This window comes from Stegostoma tigrinum, chromosome 4 (genome assembly GCF_030684315.1).
Source record: "Stegostoma tigrinum isolate sSteTig4 chromosome 4, sSteTig4.hap1, whole genome shotgun sequence".
In the NCBI taxonomy this organism is placed as follows: Eukaryota; Metazoa; Chordata; class Chondrichthyes; order Orectolobiformes; family Stegostomatidae; genus Stegostoma; species Stegostoma tigrinum.
In genome coordinates, this window is record NC_081357.1 from 130,282,802 (window position 1) to 130,307,808 (window position 25,007).

Below are 25,007 nucleotides of genomic sequence, written 5' to 3' on the forward strand. Positions count from 1 at the left end.
GAGCAGTCAGCAGTTTACATCACTGATAAATGGCAATTTAGCATCATCCTACATACACTGGGTCATAGAAGGTTCTGCCAAGGAGGCATATTTGCTTCAAAGAACTTTGACATAGAGCCTAATTCAGATGATTACAGCACAAGCCATGTCACAAAGAAACAGTCAGAGCTTGTAAATGCTATACAAATATGGGGACCATCCCCTCCAACCCTACATCACCAGGAAACTTTTACCCATTATTATGTATAAGAGCACATAGGTGAAGACGTACAGTTCAAGGTCCAGGAGAGTCAGTTTCAGGGCACTGTACACTCTTTCAGATCTTGCAGTGATTTTGTACTTTGGGCCTGCAAGTGCTGAGGGTGATTACTTCAGCTTCAAGTTGTCTATGTTCATTGTGCTGTGACCAATGACATGGTCAATGTTGTTTGCAACCAGAATTTGTACCTCACACAGCTGGACACGTATATTTCATACACAGAATGCTATGTTTACAGACTACTTCAACCTGTACTGTGCAAGTGCCTGATTAGACTGCAATTATCCTTTAAAGAGGCTCATATCTCTCAAACGCAGCCCAAGTGCTCAGACAAAAATAAACAAATCACTTGATTAGCCCGCTCTGGGTGAGGCCACGACCATTCTCCATTTGCAGAGTGCAATTTTGATCCACAGTCACACTCGCTCAAGTCAATCTCAGCCTAAACCTCCATGTCCCTTTCTTTTTGGTTGTCCCTGGCCAGCCCATTAATACTAATCCTCTACATGTCCCCATTCGTCACCGGGAATGACTGAGTCTGCTGTTCTCATCATTACCCCTCCCCGTGCCCCACTGCTCCCTGGCCCTATAGTTTAGTCATTCCCACCCGATGTGCTGCACAGTCCTCCAGCTATCACTGCCAATAAACCCTCCCTTCTTCACAGTGTTCCATGCACTCCCCCACACCATCAGTTGTCTCTGTCTCTCTCTCTCTCTCTCCCTTCAATAAGTGATTCTATTTTCCTTTACAATTCTTGTCCCTTCTACATCCCAGGTTTCTGCCTCCAATCCCCAGAACAGAGTTTCCCAACTTCCCAAACAAAGCAGCATCTCCTGAAATTCCTCCTTTGACTTTCTGTCAGATGAACCCTAGATGTGACCGTGGCTCATCCCTGTGGTTGATTTAGATGGGCAGCCCTGGCTGATGACTCCAGATCCTGATTGATCTGTTTTGCAGCCCCTCTGAGAATATTCTGGCTGTTTGCACTGGGCTGACCATGTCCAAACCCTTGAGATTAGACTATGCTGTTGTCTGACTGCACTCAGAACTTTGATTGATGGTAATCCACTTTTTCTTTTATTCATTCATGGTATGCGGGCATCACTGGCCATTTATTGCCCATCTCTAATTGTTTAGAGAGCATTAAAGAGTCAACCACATTTTTGAGGGTCTGGAATCACATGTAGACCAGACCAGGTAAGATGGCAGGTCCCCAGAACATTACCTAGGTCTCAACATTAATATCAAGCAACAATTCCACTAGATCATTTCTTCCAGCTTAACTTAATGGAAAGCTGCTCTCCTGAGAGCTTGTGACATGGCATTTTGGTTGCTTCATGTGCAGTGTGCTTGCTGCGTCAGCTGCTGGTATATACTGAGGGCATGAGATTGACATAGCTCAGAGCTATACAGTACATTATTGTTCATCCTCCTGAATGATCATTGCTAACAACAATGACAAGCAGTCTGAATCTGAGTTTGTAAGACAAAAGGACTGTGAACCTTTCAACAATGGTTTGAGGTAGCAAAGTGCTAAGGTCCAAAGCAAAGCAAAGATATTGTGAACGTCAAAACAGACACAAAGTACGCAATCACCATGGTGTAGTCTCATTGAACCCAGGAGTTGGAAGCCTGTCCCAGTGTGCAAAACATCCTTGCTGCAGAACTCCAGTGGCAGGCGCCAGTGTCCTCTCAAATGCAGCTTTCAGATGCAGAAGTTTGTTGTAGGTGTATTGGAGATGTTCCATAAGGATGTAGTGAGGCTGGTACATGACCAATGGATAGCCACTGCCCAAGGAACAAGCCCTGAGATGTTGGTGCCTGGTATCCAAGGTGAAGGCGCAAGTGTTGAGCTGAAATCACCAGGTAAGGGCTTAGAATTTCACTTCAGGATTTGTTGCTGTCTAGATTCTATCCAGCAGCTAGGCCAATGAAGAATTGCATATCGATGAGGTGAGAGGAAGCAGTAATGAGATATCAATACATGCAAATAGGCCTGTCACTGCTCATTAGCAAGGATCCCACCTTGTCATTCAGCGCTTGTTTAAAAAATATGACTTTTTGCTCTTGACATCAAAGCTCCTCTCTGGCCATCTCATGCAATTTTCCAAACTCTCCCATTCATTTGCATATCATTCAGGAGCTGGGAAGATTGAACCTATTTGCTCTTCCACTAGCGCCTGGCCAGGTGGCAGCTTTTATGTATCTGAAAAGTGAAAGTAACTACAGGCCAAGACTGTAGTAAGGGATCAGCATGCTAGAGGTGCAGCCTTGCAGAATTTGCAACTTGCAAATCTGTCAGGTGGAAATTGGGCTGTGAGAATGAGTTGTTGGCAGTATTTTCTCTAATTTCCTTTCCAGTTATGTGGGTCTCTGAGAGCCATATGCCACAGCAATTTCTGCAACCAGAAGACAACACAGTGTTTAGTATGCTGACCACAATCAGTGTGAGCAGAACCTTGGAGTGGCTGTGCACACTCACAGCTTTGAGGAAATGTTAGATGTGGGTATGAATTTACCATTCTTTTAGCTCGATGGCTGGCCATGGGCTAATGTCAGCTCCTCACAACAAGCGGGGTGCCAGTGAGTGCAGTGAAATTTCTTTTGGTGATGTGGCTGTCATGATGAATATTTGGCAATGTGTGTTTTTCTTTGGGATGTGTATATGTGAAGGAGGCTATAGTGGAGCACATAATTGTCACATACAATGTCTAACTAATAGATGTTATAGAATGTGAGTGATGGGGATAGTGTGTCTTGAGCAGATTGTGGAATTCAAATATTGAGTTCAAGTTGGATTCACTGGCCTTGACAGCTCTCATGAGATCACTGAACTTTCAGTGTCACTACATGCAGGACTTCAGAGTCTGAATCCTGGCATTAATCACGAGAACTCTCTGGCCCCACTGGAATGTAAACATAGTCTGAGAGGGGCTATCTGGTCCTTGTGAATATGGTATTTCTCCCCTACCTTATCCTCCCCCATCAAGCCCTCCTCTGTCGGGTCTGAGAACTTATTTGCTCTCTGTTTGACAAGTTGTTCACGAATCCATTAGTTTTTCCCTTACCAGAATGATTTGTAAACGCACTTCCACTGCTTGATCCAGTCACCCTACCCCGATCCTCTCAAAGGTTGGTCTACGGTGGTAGCAGCTGGTTAGATTTAAATGGTGATTATCTCTGTTGCGTGTCCAATCAGGACACACCATGGGGCAGGATATCACTACCCAGAGGGATCCAGGTGTCTGTGTGATCCAGTGCAGTGCAGAAACACAGCTTACAGGTACAACTAGCGCAGGCTCTCATATTTGATTACAAAAAAAATGGCTCAGTGAACTTTCCAAACCAAAGCATTTAAGACATACATAAGTTTATCACAACAATCACATTCATTACGCTTACAACTTTCTGGCTATCTCATTCTGTTTGTTTCTATGAAAATAAACTCAATTGACTTGAGAGTTAAGCTTATACTTAGCTCTATCGGGTGCCAAACATTGACTTGAGTCCAATTATTAAATTAAATCCTGACGCAATGTCTGTGTGTTTATATTATAATAGTGAAACTGGATTGAAGGACGCTAACTGAGGGTCCATATCGCAACAACACTACTTAGTATAATATTCCACAAACAAAGGATGAGAATTTTATCAGCTTTTCATAGCAAGTGACACAATAAGCACAGTCCCAGTTGGCCCCCTGACCAGTTGGGGAAGGCACCAGTTGGGCCCAGTTACCAGATAGGGCTCTTTTTTTCTATTCTGGACGAGGGGTTTCATACGGTGGTTTTTCCCCACCGCGCCTTGGCGGCGGCTGCCCCAAGCTTTAGCACGTCCCTCAGCACGTAGTCCTGGACCTTGGAGTGTGCCAGTCTGCAACACTCGGTCAGGGTCAGTTCTTTCAGCTGGCAGACCAGCAAGTTGCGGGCAGACCAAAGAGCGTCTTTCACCGCATTGACGATCCTCCAGGCGCAGTTGATGTTGGTCTCGGTGTGCGTCCCCGGAAACAGCCCGGAGAGCATGGAGTCCCACGTCACGGAGCTGCTCAGGATGAACCTCGACAAATACCAATGCATCCCCCTCCAGACCTCCTTCGCACAGGCACACTCCAGAAGAAGGTGATCGACAGTCTCATCCCCCCCGCAGCCACCTCAAGGGCAGCGTGCGGTGGTGCAGAGATTCCGGGCATGCATAAAGGATCTCACTGGCAGAGCCCCTCTCACCGCCAGCCAAGCAATGTCCTTGTGCTTGTTTGAAAGTTCTGGCGATGAGGCATTCTGCCAAACGACTTTGGCAGTCTGCGTGGGGAACCACACGACGGGATCCACCCTCTCCTTTTCCCGAAGGGTCCTGAGGATACTACGTGCTGACCACTGCCTGACGGCCTTGTGGTCAAAGGTGTTTCCTTTCAAAAATTTCTCCACGAAGGACAGGTGGTACGGGACAGTCCAACTACTCGGAGCGTTCCGCGGCAACGAGGCCAGGCCCATCCTTCGCAACACCGGGGACAGGTAGAACCTCAGTAAGTAGTGACACTTGGTGTTTGCGTACTGAGGATCTACGCACAGCTTGATGCAGCCGCTCACAAAGGTAGCCGTCAGGGCGAGGGTAGCGTTCGGTACGCCCTTTCCCCCATTTTCCAGGTCTTTGTACATGGTGTCCCTGTGGACCCGGTCCATCCTCGACCCCCAAATGAAGTGGAAGATGGCCCGGGTGACCGCAGCGGCGCAGGTCCAGGGAATAGGCCAGGCCTGCGCCATATACAACAGTACCGAAAGCCCCAAAATCCCTCGCACCTGACAACCAGGTTCTTACCCGCGATGGAGAGGGACCGGAGTGTCCACCTGCCCAGCTTCTGCTTCAGTTTGGTGATATGCTCCTCCCAAGTCTTTGTGCACACCCGAGCTCCACCAAGCCAAACACCCAGCACCTTCAGGTAGTCTGTCCTGACGGTGAAAGGGATGAAGGAGTGGTCGTCCCAGTTCCCGAAGAACATGACCTCGCTCTTACCCCTATTGACTTTGGCACCCGAGGCCAGTTGAAACTGGCCGCAGATGTCCAACAGCCTACTCATCGACCGACGATCGGTGCAGAAGACGGTGACGTCATCCATGTACAGGGAGGTCTTGGCCTGAAGGACTCCGCTGCCTGGAATAGTCACGCCCTTCAGGCTCACGTCCTTCAGGCTCACGTCCTTCCTGATGGAGGCGGCGATGGGCTCCACACAGCACACGAACAAGGCAGGAGAGAGTGGGCAGCCCTGCCTGACTTCAGATCTAACAGGAAAACTGTCTGAGTCCCACCCATTGATCGAGACTGCGCTAACAATGTTGGTGTAGAGCAGCCGGATCCAACTGCAGATGCCCTCCCCGAACCCCAATTTGGAGAGGACGTCCCTCATGTAAGCATGAGAGACCCTGTCGAAGGCCTTCTCCTGGTCCAGGCTGACGAGGCAGGTGTCCACCCGCCTGTCATGCACGTAGGCGATCGTATCCCTGATGAGCGCGAGGCTCTCAGCGATCTTCCTGCCCGGCACAGCACAGGTTTGGTCAGGGTGAATCACCGACTCCAGGACAGACCTGACCCGGTTGGCTATGACCTTGGCCAGGATTTTGTAGTCCACGTTAAATAGTGGAATGGGACGCCAATTCTTAATTTCTTCCCTCTCCCCCTTCCTCTTGTAAATGAGGGTGATGATGCCCTTCCTCATGGACTTGCACATTTCCCCTGCCCGAAGCGCACTATCGTACACCTCCAGCAGGTCCTGGCGAACCAGGTCCCACAGAGCGGAATACAGCTCGACCGGTAAGCCGTCACTCCCGGGAGTCTTATTCCTCTCCAAGGACTTGAGGGCTCTGGTCAGCTCATCCAGGGATATCGGCCGGTCCAGCCACTCCCTCATGCCGTCGTCTAAGACCTACGTGATAGACGACAGGAATGTCTCGGAGGCCGTGCTGTCCATGGGCTTCGTGTCGTACAGTCCGGCATAGAAGGATCTGCTGATCCTCAAAATGTCGGGCCGAGACGACGTCACCGAGCCGTCATCCTCCTTCAGCCGGCTAAGCACAGAGCTCTCTTTGTGCACCTTCTGAAAGAAGAAACGCGAGCACGTCTCGTCCTCCTCCACGTAGTGGACCCTGGACCGGAAGATTATCCTGGAGGCCTCCGCGGCGAAGAGCGAGGCTTGCTGGCCCCTCACCTCGCGGAGGTTCTCCGTGACATCGACCCCCATCAACTGCAGAAGGAGCAGGTTCTGCACCCTTTTCTGGAGTTGCGACAGCTTTCCCCGCCTCGCTCTCGCCTTCCGAACACCATTGAGGACAAAGAACCTCTTGATGTTCTCCTTCACCGTCTCCCACCAGTCGCCCGGAGACTCAAAGAGGGGATTCACGGTTCTCCGACCAGCGTACTCCCTCTTAAGCTCCTCGACATTCTCTGGGGTCAACAGAGACGTGTTGAGCTTCCACGTCCCCTTGCCGGCCGGCTGGTCGTCCTGTAAGTGACAGTCGGCTAGCAGGAGGTAGTGGTCAGAGATAAACACCGGCTCGACGCCGGTGGACCTGACCGAGAACGCCCGTGACACAAACAGGAAGTCTATCCTTGAGCGAATAGACCCGTCTGGCCGCGACCAGGTGTACCTCCGCTGCGCTCTGTCTGCAGGGGTGCCGAAGACGTCGAGCAGCTTGGCCTCCTTCACCGGGTCCATCAGGAATCTGGACGTGACGTCCAGTTGACTCCCCCCACCCGCTGTCCCCACGCCGGATCTTCCATCTGCATCGATGATGCAGTTGAAGTCTCCGCCTAGGATGACCGGCCTGGACGTGGCCAGCAGGGATAGAAGCCGCTGCAGGATGGCCAACCGCTCACTCGGTACCGCTGGGGCGTACACGTTGATCAGCCTCAGGGGAGCGTTCCTGTAGGTGACGTCAGCCACTAGGAGGCGCCCCCCCACCACCTCCTGAACTTGAGAGATGGTGAAGTTGCGCCCCCACAGCAGAATAGCCAGGCCCGAGAAGCGACTGTCGTTACCCCCCGACCAGATCGAAGGCCCACAGGTCCAGGCGCCGGACCATTTCCCGTACCTGCTGAGGTGCGGTATCCCGCACTCCTGCAGAAACAGGAGGTCCGCCTTGACGGTGGTCAGGTAGGCCAACGTGGACACACATCTTGCGGTGGACTTGACACTGCGCACATTAATGCTCGCAACTCATGCCCCCATTGTGGGCAGTGACCGCAGTACCCTCCCCAAGTCCAAGGTCCAGCCCCTCCATCTGTCCCTTCATGCCCATTGCCCGGGCTAACTGCTGGACGCTCTCCGGGCTCAGGAAACCGTCCGTGCTGCCTTCCGGGTGGCATCCCCCCATCGGGGGTACGGAGGCAGGAGAGTCCGGCTCTGGGTCAGGCTGGGGACGCGCTGTTTCCTCCTTCCTGCCTGGAAGTTCCGGGGGGCCCTCCAGGGCCCTAGCGGCACGTGACTGGGTGTCGGAGGGAGCCTCAGGACGCCTCCCGTCACCTGGAAGTGGGGTGCTGCTTTCCTTCTCCCTTGAGATCTTTAGCTTCTGCTTTGGGCGGGCCCTCTCCGAATCTCCCTCGTCAGAGGAGCTCTTTTAGCCCCCCTGTAGCTGCCTCTTCCCTCCTGATGGTTGCGGTTCCTGGGCCTGCCAACGCGCCTTCCTCCTCGCTTTCCGGACCGTCGTCCACTCCCCTGGGCCGCCTGTCGCCGCCTCCATTGGCTCCGGGTTGTCGGGGGGGATCGGAGCCTGCAGGGGTGCTTTGCTGGCCTCGGGCCCATCCTGCAGGGCTGGGCCCTCCTGCACGGCCTGGCCCTCCTGCACATTAGTGGGGTCCTTGCTGGGCCCTGGTGCCTTCCTCTCCTCCGGGGGGGCTGGCCCCGCATTTCCCCTGCCAGTGATCTGGGCGTAGGTGGTCCCCCGCCGCGGGCATGCCCTATAGAAGTGGCCCGCTTCCCTGCAAAGGTTGCAGCTTCTCTCTCGTGGGCAATCCTTTGCAAGGTGTCCCTCCTCCCTGCAGTTCCTGCAGATGGTGGCTTTGCAGTCGGCCGCCATGTGACCTGACCTACCACAGGCATGGCAGACTTTAGGTTGCCCTGCATAGGTCAGGTAGCCCCTGCTCCCGCCGATCGCGAAGCTGGACGGTGGGTGTGCGACATTCCCGTCTGCGCCCATCCTCAGCGTCACCTTGACCTGCCTCTTACTCGTCCAGATGCCAAAGGGGTCCACGATGTCTGTTAGGTCCCCTTCCACCTTCACATACCTTCCGAGGAAGGTCAGGACATCAACTGCTGGCACATGCGGGTTGTACATGTGTACAGTCACCATACGGCTCCTCTGCGCCGGCATCACAAACAGTGGGACAGCGGTCAATACAGAGAGGGGGCCCTCACCTCCTTTCTCCTTGAAAACCTCCAGGAAGCGCTCGCAAAGCTTGGCACTCCGGAAGGTCACATCGTAAAAACCTCCTCCGGGGAAATCCTGCAGGCAGTAAATGTCCGCAGCAGCAAACCCACAACAGTCCAACAGGGCCCTCTTCACGAAGAAGGTGCGGTCCACAGGTGCAACTTCATCCACCTTCTTTACAGAAACACGGATGGTGTTCCGGACCCCCTGACCTGGGGCACGAGCACTTGCCGCAGCCATCGTTGCAGGTTGGCTGCTCCCCTGAACCAGCATTAGGCCGAAGCCAGCGTTAAGACCCACTGGTCGCAAGGGTGCACAGCCAACCCGACGTCCTCCTTTCACCTCCAAGACAGCACTCTCGTCCTCTCGGTCCACAAGAGAGTGGGTCTTTATTGTGTTCGAGATGTAAGCTGGTTCACTGAGCTGTAAGGTTTGTTCCCAGACATTTCATCACCATACTAGGTAACATCATCAGTGAGCCTCCAACAAAGCACTGGTGTTATGTCCCGCTTTCTATTTATCTGGTTCGGTTTCCTTGGGTTGGTGATGTCATTTCCTGCTTTGATGATGTCATTTCCTGTTCTTTTTTCTCAAGGGATGGTAGATTGGCTCCAAATCAATGTGTTTGTTGATGGAGTTCCGGTTCGAATGCCATGCTTCTATTATTCACAAAAGAGGAGGAAAACAGCAACAAACTGCCATTCCTAGATGTCACAGTAGAGCGAACAGCCAATGGGGAACTTCAAACAGCGTCTACAGGAAAACAAGACATACGGACCAAATACCGAACTACAGGAGCAACCATCCCAACACCCACAAACAAAGCTGCATTAGGACATTATTCCAACAAGCCACCACACACTGCAGCGCAGAGGAACTACGCAGAGCAGAGGAAAATCACCTATACAGCGTATTCAAAAAGAATGGGTACCCTATGATCACAGTCCGCCGATTTCTCAGCAATAAACCCAACAAACAGACAAAACAGGCTCAGAAACCATAACCACTCTCCCCTATATCAAAGACATTTCCGAAATGACTGCCAGACTACTCGGACCCCTTGGCATCAGGGTAGCCTACAAACCCACCAACACACTAAAACAACAGCTAATGAACTTAAAAGACCTATACAGACAACAAATAAAACGAACGTCATCTACAAAATACCTTGCAAGAACTGTGACAAACACTACATTGGACAAACTGGCAGAAAGCTAGCCACCAGGATACATGAGCATCAACTAGCCACAAAACGACATGACCCACTATCACTCGTATCCTTACATACAGATGAGGAAGGACACCACTTTGATTGGGACAACACATCCATCCTAGGACAAACCAAACAGAGATACGCACGAGAATTCCTAGAAGCATGGCATTCCAACCAGAACTCCGTCAACAAACACATTGATTTGGAGCCAATCTACCATCCCCTGAGAAAAAGAACAGGAAAAGACATCACCAATGCATGAAATGACATCACCAGCCCAAGGAAACCTAACCAGATAAATAGAAAGTGGAACATAACACCAGCGCTTCGTCGGAGGCTCACTGATAATGTTACCTAGAATGGTGATGAAACGTCTGAAAACTAACCTTCCAGCTCAGCGAGCAAACTCACATCCAGAACCTCAACCTGAGCTACAACTCTTCTCAAAACTCGCTAATACATAACCACTCAACATACTGCAAAATGTTATAAGTTAAACAACATTAAATGTTTCAGAGATAGTAGGAACTGCAGATGCTGGAGAATCTGACACTACAAGGTGTAGAGCTGCGTGAACACAGCAGGCCAAGCAGCATCAGAGGAGCAGGAAAGCTGATGTTTCGCACCTAGACCCTTCTTCGGAAATGAAGAAGAGTCTAGGCCCAAAACATCAGCTTTCCTGCTCCTCTGATGCTGCTTGGCCTGCTGTGTTCATCCAGCTCTACACCTCGTTATCTAACATCAAATGTTTTTTTCCTTCTCCAATGATCAATTCTCTCAGTTCAAAATAACAGATTTGACAAAAGTAGGCTTGATGGTAGTCCTACAAACATCGATTTTGCGCTTACTAATATTTAGCAGAAATTTATGTTCAGCTAAAATTGGATTTTGGAGCAGAGTTTTAAAAGGGCAAAGATAAAGCCAGGATGATCTCACAAGACGACAGAGGGATATAGATGGGTTGTCATTGGGCAAACACTTCGCAGGCAGAACATAATGTGGGAAAAGTGAGTGTATGCATTTAGCATGAGGAATGATAGAGCTCAGCATTACTTAAATGGGGAACCTTCAGAAAATTGCAGCACAGAGGAATTTGAGATCCTTGAGCACAAATTACAGGAAAGCTAACATCCAAGTTCAGCATGTAACTGGGAAATGGTCCTTTGTCCTTTATTTCAAATAGAATCGTATATTAAAAAAATTGCTAGAACTATACAAGGCAGGAGTCAGACCACACCTGGAACAGTGTGAACAGCTTTGGTCCCCTGATCAACTGAAAGATACCATGGAATTGAAGGCAGTCCAGAGAAAGTTCATTAAGTTTATTCTGGGTAAATCAGGACTTTCTCATGAGAACAGGTTGAATAGAACGTACATAGAACATTACAGCGCAGTCCAGGCCCTTCGGCCCTCGATGTTGTGCCGACCTGTCATACCGATCTCAAGCCCATCTAACCTACACTATTCCATATACGTCCATATGCTTATCCGATGACGACTTAAATGTACCTAAAGTTGGTGAATCTACTACCGTTGCAGGCAAAGCGTTCCATTCCCTCACTAATCTCTGAGTAAAGAAACTACCTATGACATCTGTCCTATATCTTTCACCCCTCAATTTAAAGCTATGCCCCCTCGTGCTCGCCGTCACCATCCTAGGAAAAAGGCTCTCCCTATCCACCCTATCTAACCCTCTGATTATTTTATATGTTTCAATTAAGTCACCTCTCAACCTTCTTCTCTTTAATGAAGACAGCCTCAAGTCCCTCAGCCTTTCCTCGTAAGACCTTCCCTCCATATCAGGCAACATCCTAGTAAATCTCCACTGCACCCTTTCCAAAGCCTCCACATCCTTCTTATAATGCGGTGACCAGAACTGTACACAATACTCCAAGTGCGGCTGCACCAGAGTTTTGTACAGCTTCACCATAACCTCTTGGTTTCGGAACTCGATCCCTCTATTAATAAAAGCTAAAACACTGTATGCCTTCTTAACAAACCTGTCAACCTGGGTGGCAACTTTCAAGGATCTGTGTACATGGACACCGAGATCTCTCTGCTCATCTACACTTCTAAGAATCTTACCATTAGCCCAGTACTTTGCCTTCTGGTTACTCCTACCAAAGTGCATCACCTCACACTTGTCTGCATTAAACTCCATTTGCCACCTCTCAGCCCAGCTCTGCAGCTTGTCTATGTCTCTCTGCAACCTGCAGCATCCTTCGTCATTATCCACAACTCCACTGACCTTGGTGTCGTCCGCAAATTTACTAACCCATCCTTCTACGCCCTCATCCAGGTCATTTATAAAAATGACAAACAGCAGTGGACCCAACACCGACCCTTGCGGTACACCACTAGTAACTGGTCTCCAGGATGAACATTTCCCATCAACTACCACCCTCTGTCTTCTTTCAGCAAGCCAATTTCCGATCCAAACTGCTATATCTCCCACAATTCCTTTCCTCCGCATTTTGTACAATAGCCTATTGTGGGGAACCTTATCGAACGCCTTGCTGAAATCCATATACACCACATCAACCGGTTTAGTCTCATCTACCTGTTTGGTCACCTTCTCAAAGAACTCAATCAGGTTTGTGAGGCATGACCTTCCCTTCACAAAACCATGCTGACTATCCCTAATCAATTTATTCTTTTCTAGATGATTATAAATACTATCCCTTATAACCTTTTCCAACACTTTACCAACAACCGAGGTAAGGCTCACTGGTCTATAATTACCAGGGTTGGGAACCACATTTGCTATCCTCCAGTCATCTGGCACTATTCCTGTAGACAATGACGAGTTAAAGATCAATGCCAAAGGCTCGGCAATCTCCTCCCTGGCTTCCCAGAGGATCCAAGGATAAATCCCATCCGGCCCAGGGGACTTATCTATCTTCACCCTCTGAAGGATTTCTAATACCTTGCACTCATTGGAGATTAAAAGAATGAGAAAGACCTTTCTAGGAACTTATAAGATTCTTAGGGGCTTGACAGGGTGCATGTGGAGAGGTTGTTTCCCCTTGTGGGAGAGTCTCGGGCCAGACAGCATCATCTCAGTATAAGGCAAAGATGATGAGGATGCTTTTTTCTCAGCGGTTAGTCAGTCTGTGGAATGATTTACCACAGAAAGATGTAGCAAATGAGTGGTTACGTATATTCACGGCCAAGCTAGGCTTTTAATCAGTAAGTGGGATCAAGATTATTGGGATAAGATTATTGCGACTCTCTTCACACAGAGAGTGGTGGGTGTGTGGAATGCTCTGCTGGTAGTGGTAGTGGAGTCAGATACTTTAGAGACTTTTAAGCGACTCTTGGATAGACACATGGGGGATAGTAAAATGTAGGGTATGCAGGTTAGATTGATCTTAGTAGGATAATAGGTCAGGTCGGTACAACATCGTGGGCTGAAGGGCCTGTACTGTGCTGTATTGTTATATATTCTATGTTCTACGAAAGTAGAGCTGAGGATTATCAGATCATCCATGATCTCATTGAATGGTGGAGAAAACTCAATGGCTAAATAGGCTGGTTCTGCTTTTCTACTTTATGCTCTAACTTGAGAAGTTTATGAAAATATAAAATGTTGTTGAAATGCAAAATAGTTATACTTATTTCATAATTTAACTTGCCTCATGTGAACTATTTTATTTTATAACAATGTGAACAATTTTATTTGCGATCATTAGGCTACATGCCGTATAGTGTGTGGATCTACTATGATACCACTCCTGGAAAGAGTGAAAAGATTTTGAGTATGGATTCTGTTCAATTATCCACTAAAAGCTCAGTTGCCAGCTGTCCAAATAGTTCATACAGCATGGATAGATATCAGTTTGTACAGAATGACTTTAACAGACTGTTTACACTGAGTAAAACCTGCCAAATTTGTTGAGGTTGAATCACTTAAGAGTAAAATCTGTAGTCCCAGTTAGTTAAAAGCTGTTATGCATTAGGTGTTGATGCCTTCAACCTACTGTGAATTTATAACAGAACATCGGTGGCTTCTCACAGTCCTGTCTCATGTAGTTTATTTCTGTTCAAGACTAGCTTACGTCAAAGTATTTATTAACAAACTGAAAAAGTAGCTTTTAAGATTAAAAATACATTACTCACCATCACCCAATTATAAATATTACAGATAACACTTCGAAATTTTACAATGAAACAACTTTTTTATTTGTCAATTACCAGCCTTAGAACCTGGCCTGGGCTGAGACATTTGAGGACAGAATGCAGTTCTCTTGTCCTCGGGTTGTCTATTAAATGGTGGAAATGCTGCTGTGGCTATTCAGCTCCCCTTCACTCCTGGGACACATTGCAGTGGTTCCAGCAGCCCCAGGGCTCAGTAGTGATTGCTACTGGAACCATAAAGAAGATGCCCCTCAGAAGAGGAACAATAAAATTTTGTGGATGACACGTACTGACTCCAGCTGTCTTGCATACTTCAAAATGAAGTTTGCGTATGACCGAGACATTCATTTCCAAGTATTGTCATTTTTAAACTGATTTCTCCTCTCAGGCTGGAAAGATAAAGACTAGGTTTTTAGGACAGGCAGGAATGCACCATCCCAGTGAGGTTTGGACAGCCAGGTTTTAGAGGGTAGATGCTTAGAAGGAAGGGGGTGACAGCTTGGAGAGATCCACACAGTGAACAAGGTGTTCACCCTTTTCCTTATTCCCTTATCTAGGCCACGATGAAGAAGCCTGCCTGACCAATTATATTATGATGTAGGCAGCATATGGCCCTGGTCAGCACGTTTGGTAATGAGCCTGACTGACCTTTGATTATTTATGGAGATATGGCAGATGGGCCGCCCATTTCAGTGTGTGCCAAACGGTGTTTTACAGGGTGTCAGCTCACAGGGGGAGACGGGTGAAGGTGCTGGAGTAGTCAAAGAACCAATTGACATATGTTATCTGCTCCCACACTAAAAGCACAGAAGGAAGGAGGACTCAGGGAAGTCACTGGTTCTGAGGAAATGGTTGGAGCTGAGGACAGACAAATATCCAGATCCTGGCAAACAATTTCCTCCAGTGTTAAAAGAAGTTGTGAGCGAGATAGTTTATGCATTGCTTTTAAATTTCCAAAACTCTCTTGGGGTTAGTCCTGTTGAATTGGAAGATAGCAAATGTAACTCCATTATTCAAAAAGGAAGGCAGACAGAAAGCAGCCTGTTAGATTAATAGCTGTCACAGGGAAAACTTTAGGCACAATTATTACACTAGTCTCACAGAATATTCTGAGGTAGGGTCACCAAACCTGAAACGCTAACTCTGATTTTTTTCTTCACAGATGCTGCCAGACCTGCTGAACTTTTCCGGCAACTTCTGTTTTTGTTCCTGATTTACAGCATCCGCAGTGCTTTCGGTTTTTATCAAGTGTTTTAAAAATTTGTTTAAACTCTGCTGAAGTGGACAATTGGAACTGAATGCTGTCATGTATACCAGACCGTGTTCGAACGTCAGCATGCTGTGAATGTCACAGTCAACAAAATATCCCCAAGTTATCTCATGTTCTTGGAAATGAAACCCCTTAATTCCAGGCATTTCCAAGGGACAAAGCAGGACCAAAGAAATCCAATGTCTACAAACGCTCAAAAACTGACCGTTCAACTATCAGTATCAATATTATCTGTAACCTCTGCTTCAATTCAATTATCTGCTCTTCACAACAGTTCAGATACTTTTCTTTATAACTTTATTAAAAAAAAACTTTAACTTGTGAGATTCACCTCGTATTTCTAATCTGTGTTTATACATGTTGTGCTATTTCTGTCTTCCCATGTTTAGTCATTCATCAACTCTTATTATGAATGTTCATAAAAGACTCCTGTCTTTTGCTCATTCAGTAAATAGAATCTCGATAGTGTGGAAGCAGGACATTCAGTCCATTGAGTCCACCCCAACCCTCTGAAGAGCATCCCACTCAGACTCACTCCCTACCCTATCCCCATAACCCTGTGTTTCCCATGGCTAACCCACATAGTCTGCACATCCCAGGACACTATGGGCAATGAATATGGTTGATCCACCCTCGCCTGCACATTTTGGGACTAGAGGGGAAACCAGGACACGCGAAGGAAACCCAGGAAGACATTGGGAAAACATACAAATTCCACACAGACAGTCGTCTGAGGGTGGAATTGAATGTGGGTTCCTGGCACTGTGAGGCAGCAATGCTAACCACTGAGCCACTGTGCCAATCCTATATTGGACTTGTTTTAAAACATAAGTTCATTTGGAACAATATCAGCAATTGCTGGAAAAGCTCAGCAAGTCTGGCAGCCACTGTGGAGAGAAATCAGAGTTAACGTTTTGGGTCCAGTGATCCTTCTTCCGAACAGTTCTGAGAAAGGGTCACTGAACCTGAGATGTTTACGCTGAGTTCTTTCCACAGATGCTTCCAGCTGTGTTGACTATTTTTCAGCAATTTCTGATTTTATTTCTGACTTCCAGAATCCACAGTTCTTTGCTTTTTTTTTGATAAGTTCATTTGGATCTGGGAGAAATGTAGCCAAGAGTGAAGGGATCCTGCTTTAAACTAATCTTCATGACACTTGACATCATGAAGTTGAGCAGCATCATGCCATTCATTGGCAAGGAAACCTGTTGCTGACCGCCTACCACAGTCTCCAAACCCCGCCACCCATCAACTGAGGAATCAGTATTCTTCCATTTGATCCACCAACTGAAGAAGCATGAAGGGTGGCAAGGGCACAGAATGTACTCTGGGTATGTGACTTCAATAAAAACCAAAAGAACTGCAGATGCTGTAAATCAGAAACAAAACCAGAATTTGCTGGAAAAACTCAGCAAGTCTGGCAGCATCTGTGAAGAGAAGTCGAAGTAAAATGTTTGGGGAAGAGTCATCAGACCCAAAATCTTAACTCTGATTTCACTTCACAGATGCTGCCAGATATGTGGTCCTTTTCCAACAACTTCTGTTTTTGTAGGTGACTTCAATGATCATCATAAAAGTTACTTGGTTGTGCCAAAACTGAGCTTGCTGGTGAGTTCTTAAGGGAGTAGCTAAACTGTGAAAATTGGCGAAGAAAAAGCATACTTGACCTTATGCTTGCCAGACTGTCCATGACAACACTGTGGGGAGTGGCCACCATGCTAAGTGTTTGGAGACTAAGCCCTTCAGTTATGTGGTACTATGACTGGATTGGATGGTATTGATTTTGAATAGATCTAGCTACTCAAAACAGAGCATCCAGAGGCACAACAAACTATCAGCCAAAGTGAAATTTCATTTACTCACAAACTCTAAACTCATAGCCCAACATATTCCCCACTTTATCACTATTATCAAGCTCGGGGACAATGATTTGCTCAGACTTTTTGATGTCAAAATCAGTTGATTACTGCTTTTAGATCTTTAAGAGCAGTCACTCTCACCTCCCCTCCTGGGTTTTGTACATTATCAGGCTGCAATGAGGTCAGGAAGTGAATGGCTCTGATGGAACCCAAGTCGACAGTCAGTGAAGAGGTTATTGCTGAGCAACTGCTACTTGATAGAACTGTCAATTAACCCTATGGTTCAGAAGAAAAGGACAGTCCACTCAGCCCATCTAAGCCTGCTCCATCATACAACATGATCATGACTGATTCAGCAATTCTCCCATGCTACCCCATTGCCCTTTACTCATGATCATGACTGATTCAGCAATTCTCCCATGCTACCCCATAGCCCTTTACTCGTGATCATGACTGATTCAGCAATTCACCCATGCTACCCCATAGCCCTTTACTCCAATGAGAATCAAAAACATCTTAAACTTCTACCTTACAATTACTCAAAGGCTGAATTTCCACAGCTCTGTGCAGCACAGAATACCAATGATTCACAACCCTCAGAGTAAATAAAAAACCCACCTCAGTTCTAGACTCTTCCACCAGGAGCACATCTTTCCTGAATCTACCATCACAATCCCTTTAAATACTTTGTAATTTTTTTTGTGAGGTCACTCCTCACTCCTTGAAACTCTGGAGATTACAGGCCCACGAAAACGAAATGTGAGGTTGGACGAACGCAGCAGGTCAAGCAGCATCTCAGGAGCACAAAAGCTGACGTTTCGGGCCTAGACCCTTCATCAGAGAGGGGGGTGCGGAGAGGGAACTGGAATAAATAGGGAGAGAGGGGGAGGCGGACCAAAGATGGAGAGTAAAGAAGATAGGTGGAGAGGAGAGTATAGGTGGGGAGGTAGGGAGGGGATAGGTCAGTCCAGGGAAGACGGACAGGTCAAGGAGGTGGGATGAGGTTAGTAGGTAGATGGGGGTGCGGCTTGGGGTGGGAGGAAGGGATGGGTGAGAGGAAGAACAGGTTAGGGAGGCAGAGACAGGTTGGACTGGTTTTGGGATGCAGTGGGTGGAGGAGAAGAGCTGGGCTGGTTGTTTGGTGCAGTGGGGGGAGGGGACAAACTGGGCTGGTTGAGGGATGCAGTGGGGGAAGGGGAGATTTTGAAGCTGGTGAAGTCCACATTGATACCATTGGGCTGCAGGGTTCCCAAGCGGAATATGAGTTGCTGTTCCTGCAACCTTCGGGTGGCATCATTGTGGCACTGCAGGAGGCCCATGATGGACATGTCATCTAAAGAATGGGAGGGAGAGTGGAAATGGTTTGCGACTGGGAGGTGCAGTTGTTTATTGCGAACTGAGCGGAGGTGTTCTGCAAAGTGGTCCCCAAGCCTCCGCTTGGTTTCCCAAATGTAGAGGAAGCCACACCGGGTACAGTGGATGCAGTATACCACATTGGCAGATGTGCAGGTGAACCTCTGCTTAATGTGGAATGTCATCTTGGGGCCTGGGATAGGGGTGAGGGAGGAGGTGTGGGGTCAAGTGTAGCATTTCCTGCTGTTGCAGGGGAAGGTGCCGGGTGTGGTGGGGTTGGAGGGCAGTGTGGAGCGAACAAGGGAGTCATGGAGAGAGTGGTCTCTCCAAAAAGCAGACAGGGGTGGGGATGGATAAATGTCTTGGGCGGTGGGGTCGGATTGTAGATGGCGGAAGTGTCGGAGGATGATGCGTTATATCCGGAGGTTGGTGGGGTGGTGTGTGAGAACAAGGGGGATCCTCTTTGGGCGGTTGTGGCGGGGGTGGGGTGTGAGGGATGTGTTGCGGGAAATGCGGGAGACGCGGTCAAGGGCGTTCTTGACCACTGTGGGGGGAAAGTTGCGGTTCTTGAAGAACTTGGTAATCTGGGATGTGCGGGTGTGGAATGACTCATCGTGGGAGCAGATGTGGCGGAGGTGGAGGAATTGGGAATGGGGGATGGAATTTTTGCAGGAGGGTGGGTGGGAGGAGGTGTATTCTAGTCATCTGTGGGAGTCGGTGGGCTTGAAATGGACATCAGTTACAAGCTGGTTGCCTGAGATGGAGACTGAGAGATCCAGGAAGGTGAGGGATGTGCTGGAGATGGCCCCTGAACTGAAGGTTGGGGTGGAAGGTGTTGGTGAATTGGATGAACTGTTAGAGCTCCTCTGGGGAGCAAGAGGCAGCGCCGATACAGTCATCAATGTAACGGAGGAAGAGGTGGGGTTTGGGGCCTGTGTAGGTGCGGAAGAGGGACTGTTCCACGTAACCTACAAAGAGGCAGGCATAGCTGGGGCCCATGCGAGTGCCCATGGCCACCCCCTTAGTCTGTAGGAAGTGGGAGGAATCGAAAGAGAAGTCGTTGAGGGTGAGGACGAGTTCGGCTAGGCGGATGAGGGTGTCGGTGGAGGGGGACTGGTCGGGCCTGCGGGACAGGAAGAAGCGGAGGGCCTTGAGGCCATCTGCATGCGGAATACAGGTGTATAGGGACTGGACATCCATGGTGAAAATGAGGTGTTGGGGGCCAGGGAATTGGAAGTCCTGGAGGAGGTGGAGGGTGTGGGTGGTGTCACGGACGTAGGTAGGGAGTTCCTGGACCAAAGGGGAGAAAATGGAGTCCAGATAGGTGGAGATGAGTTCGGTGGGGCAGGAGCAGGCTGAGACGATGGGTCGATCAGGGCAGGCAGGTTTGTGGATTTTGGGAAGGAGATAGAAACGGGCCGTGCGGGGTTGGGGAACAATGAGGTTGGAGGCTGTGGGTGGGAGGTCCCCTGAGGTGATGAGGTCATGAATGGTGTTGGAGATGATGGTTTGGTGCTCGGGTGTGGGGTCATGTTCGAGAGGGCGGTAGGAGGTGGTGTCGGAGAGTTGGCGTCTGGCCTCGGCGATGTAGAGGTCAGTGCGCCATACTACCACTGCGCCACCCTGGTCTGCGGGTTTGATGGTGAGGTTGGGGTTGGAGCGGAGGGAGCGGAGGGCTGCCCGTTCTGCGGGGGAGAGGTTGGAGTGGGTGAGAGGGGTGGAGAGGTTGAGGCGGTTAATGTCTCAACGGCAGTTAGAGATGAAGCGGTCGAGGGAAGGTAGGAGGCATGGGGGTGGTGCCCAGGAGGAGGACTTGTGTTGGACTTGTGTGCTCCTGCCCCACTGAACTCATCTCCACCTATCTGGACTCCATTTTCTCCCCTTTGGTCCAGGAACTCCCTACCTACATCCGTGACACCACCCACGCCCTCCACCTCCTCCAGGACTTCCAATTCCCTGGCCCCCAACACCTCATTTTCACCATGGATGTCCAGTCCCTATACACCTGTATTCTGCATGCAGATGGCCTCAAGGCCCTCCGCTTCTTCCTGTCCCGCAGGCCCGACCAGTCCCCCTCCACCGACACCCTCATCCGCCTAGCCAAACTCGTCCTCACCCTCAACAACTTCTCTTTCGATTCCTCCCACTTCCTACAGACTAAGGGGGTGGCCATGGGCACCCGCATGGACCCCAGCTATGCCTGCCTCTTTGTAGGTTACGTGGAACAGTCCCTCTTCCACACCTACACAGGCCCCAAACCCTACCTCTTCCTCCGTCACATTGATGACTGTATCGGCGCCGCCTCTTGCTCCCCAGAGGAGCTCAAACAGTTCATCCACTTCACCTACACCTTCCACCCCAACCTTCAGTTCAGGGGCCATCTCCAGCACATCCCTCACCTTCCTGGATCTCTCAGTCTCCATCTCAGGCAACCAGCTTGTAACTGATGTCCATTTCAAGCCCACCGACTCCACAGCTACCTAGAATACACCTCCTCCCACCCACCCTCCTGCAAAAATTCCATCCCCCATTCCCAATTCCTCCGCCTCTGCCACATCTGCTCCCACGATGAGGCATTCCACTCCCGCACATCCCAGATTTCCAAGTTCTTCAAGGACCGCAACTTTCCCCCCACAGTGGTCGAGAACGCCCTTGACCACGTCTCCCGCATTTCCCGCAACACATCCCTCACACCCCGCCCCCGCCACAACGGCCCAAAGAGGATACCCCTTGTTCTCACACACCACCCCACCAACCTCCGGATACAATGCATCATCCTCCGACACTTCCGCCATCTAAAATCCGACCCCACCACAAAAGACATTTTTCCATCCCCACCCCTGTCTGCTTTCCAGAGAGACCACTCTCTCCGTGACTCCCTTGTTCGCTCCACACTGTCCTCCAACCCCACCACACCGTGCACCTTTCCCTGCAACCGCAGGAAATGCTACACTTGACCCCACACCTCCTCCCTCACCCCTATCCCAGGCCCCAAGATGACTTTCCACATTAAGCAGAGGTTCACCTGCACATCTGCCAATGTGGTATATTGCATCCACTGTACCCGGTGTGGCTTCCTCTACATTTGGGAAACCAAGCGGAGGCTTGGGGACCGCTTTGCAGAACACCTCCGCTCAGTTCGCAATAAACAACTGCACCTCCCAGTCGCAAACCATTTCCACTCCCCCTCCCATTCTTTAGATGACATGTCCATCATGGGCCTCCTGCAGTGCCACAATGATGCCACCCGAAGGTTGCAGGAACAGCAACTCATATTCCGCTTGGGAACCCTGCAGCCCAATGGTATCAATGTGGACTTCACCAGCTTCAAAATCTCCCCTTCCCCCACCGCATCCCAAAACCAGCCCAGTTCGTCCCCTCCCCCCACTGCACCACACAACCAGCCCAGCTCTTCCCCTCCACCCACTGCATCCCAAAACCAGTCCAACCTGTCTCTGCCTCCCTAACCTGTTCTTCCTCCCACCCATCCCTTCCTCCCACCCCAAGCCGCACCTCCAGCTCCTACCTACTAACCTCATCCCACCTCCTTGACCTGTCCATCTTCCCTGGACCTACCTATCCCCTCCCCATTCCCCACCTATAGTCTCCCCTCCACCTATCTTCTCTTCTCTCCATCTTCGCTCCGCCTCCCCCTCTCTCCCTATTTATTCCAGAACCCTCACCCCATCCCCCTCTCTGATGAAGGGTCTAGGCCTGAAATGTCAGCTTTTGTGCTCCTGAGATGCTGCTGGGCCTGCTGTGTTCATCCAGCCTCACATTTCGTTATCTTGGATTCTCCAGCATCTGCAGTTCCCATTATCACAGATTACAGGCCCAGTTTGCCCAATCTCTCTTCATTGGACAGTCCCACCTTCCCAGGAAAAAGTCTGGTGAACCTATGTTGCATTCTCTGTGTGAAGTTAATAGCTTTCCTGAGAATTGGAGACCCCAACTGGACACAGTACTCCAGCTACAGCCTGGCCAAACTTCGATAAAACTGAAGCATGATTTCACTAATCTTGTACTCTAATCCACTTACAATAAAATTGAACATTCTATTGGCCTTCCGGTATCTTGCTGTATCTGCATGTTTAGCCTTCAGTGACTTATTGACAAATCTAACCAAGTCCCTTTTCACATTTACACCTAGCAGCCTCTCACCATTTAAAAAGTACTCTGCCCATCTGCTCTTCTTACTGAAGTGTATAACCTCACTTTTCTCCACATTATACTCCACCTGCCATGTTCTTGCCTCGTCATGAAGTCTGCTCAAATCCTTGTGAAATGTTTTATGTATTCCAGTCAACACACATTCCTGCTTAGCTTTGCATCATTTGAAATGAAGACTGCAGGAGACCAAGCCAACATCAGCAGCATTACTTGTACCTAAAACTGAGGTGTCAACCTGGTGAAGCTACAAGACAGGACTCCTAGCATTCCAAAAAGCATATGTAGCCTGTGACAGGCAGGGCAGAGTGATCTTACAACCATTGGATCAAATCTCTACTCTGCAGTCCTGTCACATCCAGTTCTGAATAGTGGTGGGCAAATAAATAACTCACTGGAAGAGCGTCCACTTCTACACCTATTGTCAATAATGTGGGAGCCAAGCACATCAGTGAAAGGCTAAAGCATTTCAAACCATCTTCAATCAGAAGGCCTGATCGATGATCTGTTTTGCATTCATGCTGAGGTCCCCAGCGCCAAAGATGGCCATCTTCCATCATTTTGACTCTCTCAATGTGTGACATTACTGCAGCTTTGAGAGGCATGTTTTGTCCTGGTTTATTTGAAGAGAGGTTTTAAGCTGGAGGTAGAGAGCTTCCCCTTTGAAGCTAATAAAGTTAAACAGCTTGTGAGGCCTTGGTTTTTTTAAGTTAGAACAATAGAAGCAGCATGAGTAGGTGGAGTCAGGCTCCTATAGAACCAAGGTTTTTAATCCAGCTTCCAGATGTTGGGATTTTGAAGTTGGTTGTGGAAGCTGCTAAACATCTCTCTGCCAGAGCAAACAGTTGATTTCTCTCTCTCTGTCAGCGTTTTCTCTTGGTGTTCTTTTCTCCCAGACTAGAAAAAACATCACACATGAGAGAATCTATTTACTGAATTTGCCTAGCCAAGGGTGTATTTATGGGATGTCACTATGTTTGAACAGTTGCTGTTTAGTAGTTAAATAATCTGTTATTTTGTTAAAGTATACCAATTCTTCTTTCTTTAATTTATATTTAACACACTGATTTTCAAACTGTCTTTGACATCAAAGGATATGTAAATATCTACAGGATGAGTGTAAATGTGTCTTATGTTTTTGAAGCATATTCTATTGCTAATGTATTGTTAATAGTGTCAGAATAAGGGGAAAATTAAAACATTCTAAAGCAGGGTTACATCAATGTGTGTGAATTCAAAGAGTAAAGTTACTAAGATTGGTTAGATACACATGCAGGCTACCATGTGATTTATGATATTGTCGCTATAACAGAGACTTGGTGCAAGAAAAAGCAGGATTGGGTGCTCCTGGATACAAAATATTCCAGAAAAGTTTGGAAGGAAGAGAAAGAAGAGGATTGGCAGTATTGGTTAGGGAGGGCATTGCAATACTGGAGAAAAAGACTGTTCCAGAGAGTTCACCCTCATTATAAAAATGTACAACATTAGGTCCAACAAGAAAGTAGGCTTTGCTCAACCTGGAGTTTGGGAATGTTGACCGAGGTGGGGAGGGGAATATGTATCTGGTTGTGGCATCCCACTAGATCAGATGGGAATGGTGGCGTAGATCCTGTCGATGCAGGTGGTAAATGAGGACCAGGTGGCCCTATTGTTGTTGTGGAAAGGAAGGGAAGGCCTGAGGGGAGAAGTGTGGGAGATGAGTTGGATACTGCTAAAGATAACAAGGCTCGCTTCCCCTCGCCTCCTTTGTCAGCATTTTACAGGGATTTAACTCTCTTTACCAATTTTAGCGCCGGCAAAACAACCTTTTGTGATTAGGCACAGCGACACACAGGTCCCTCTGCATCTCAGAGCGCTACAATTTTTCATCATTTAAATATTAGGTTTCCATTTTATTATTCTTGCCACATTACTCCAGCTTTTTGAGCCTCCACAAACCTTCCTTCTCATTAAGCACAGGGGTTTCAAGACAAGCTCTTTGTTTTCGAAACCAGGCTATACAAGTTCAGAAATATCAGTTAATTCAACCAGAAATGTAATTAATTAATCCTCTTTGGCTGGATGACAGCAGCCTGATTGGACCCATGCAGTGGGTGGGCTACTGCTATGGCATATCACTTTGGCATTTGCCATAACTCCCAGTCCTTCCAAGACAAATCTGTCAATTTCACAAACTACATCTATGATTACCTGCTGGGCAACTGCTGAAAATATTTATGAGTCATTTAACACTGCGCAGCATGCACTGAAGTTCAAAAAGCATATTAATTTGTATGGAAGTAATATTATACCTGATCAAAAAAGGATTAAAACTCGATGATTTATTGAAAG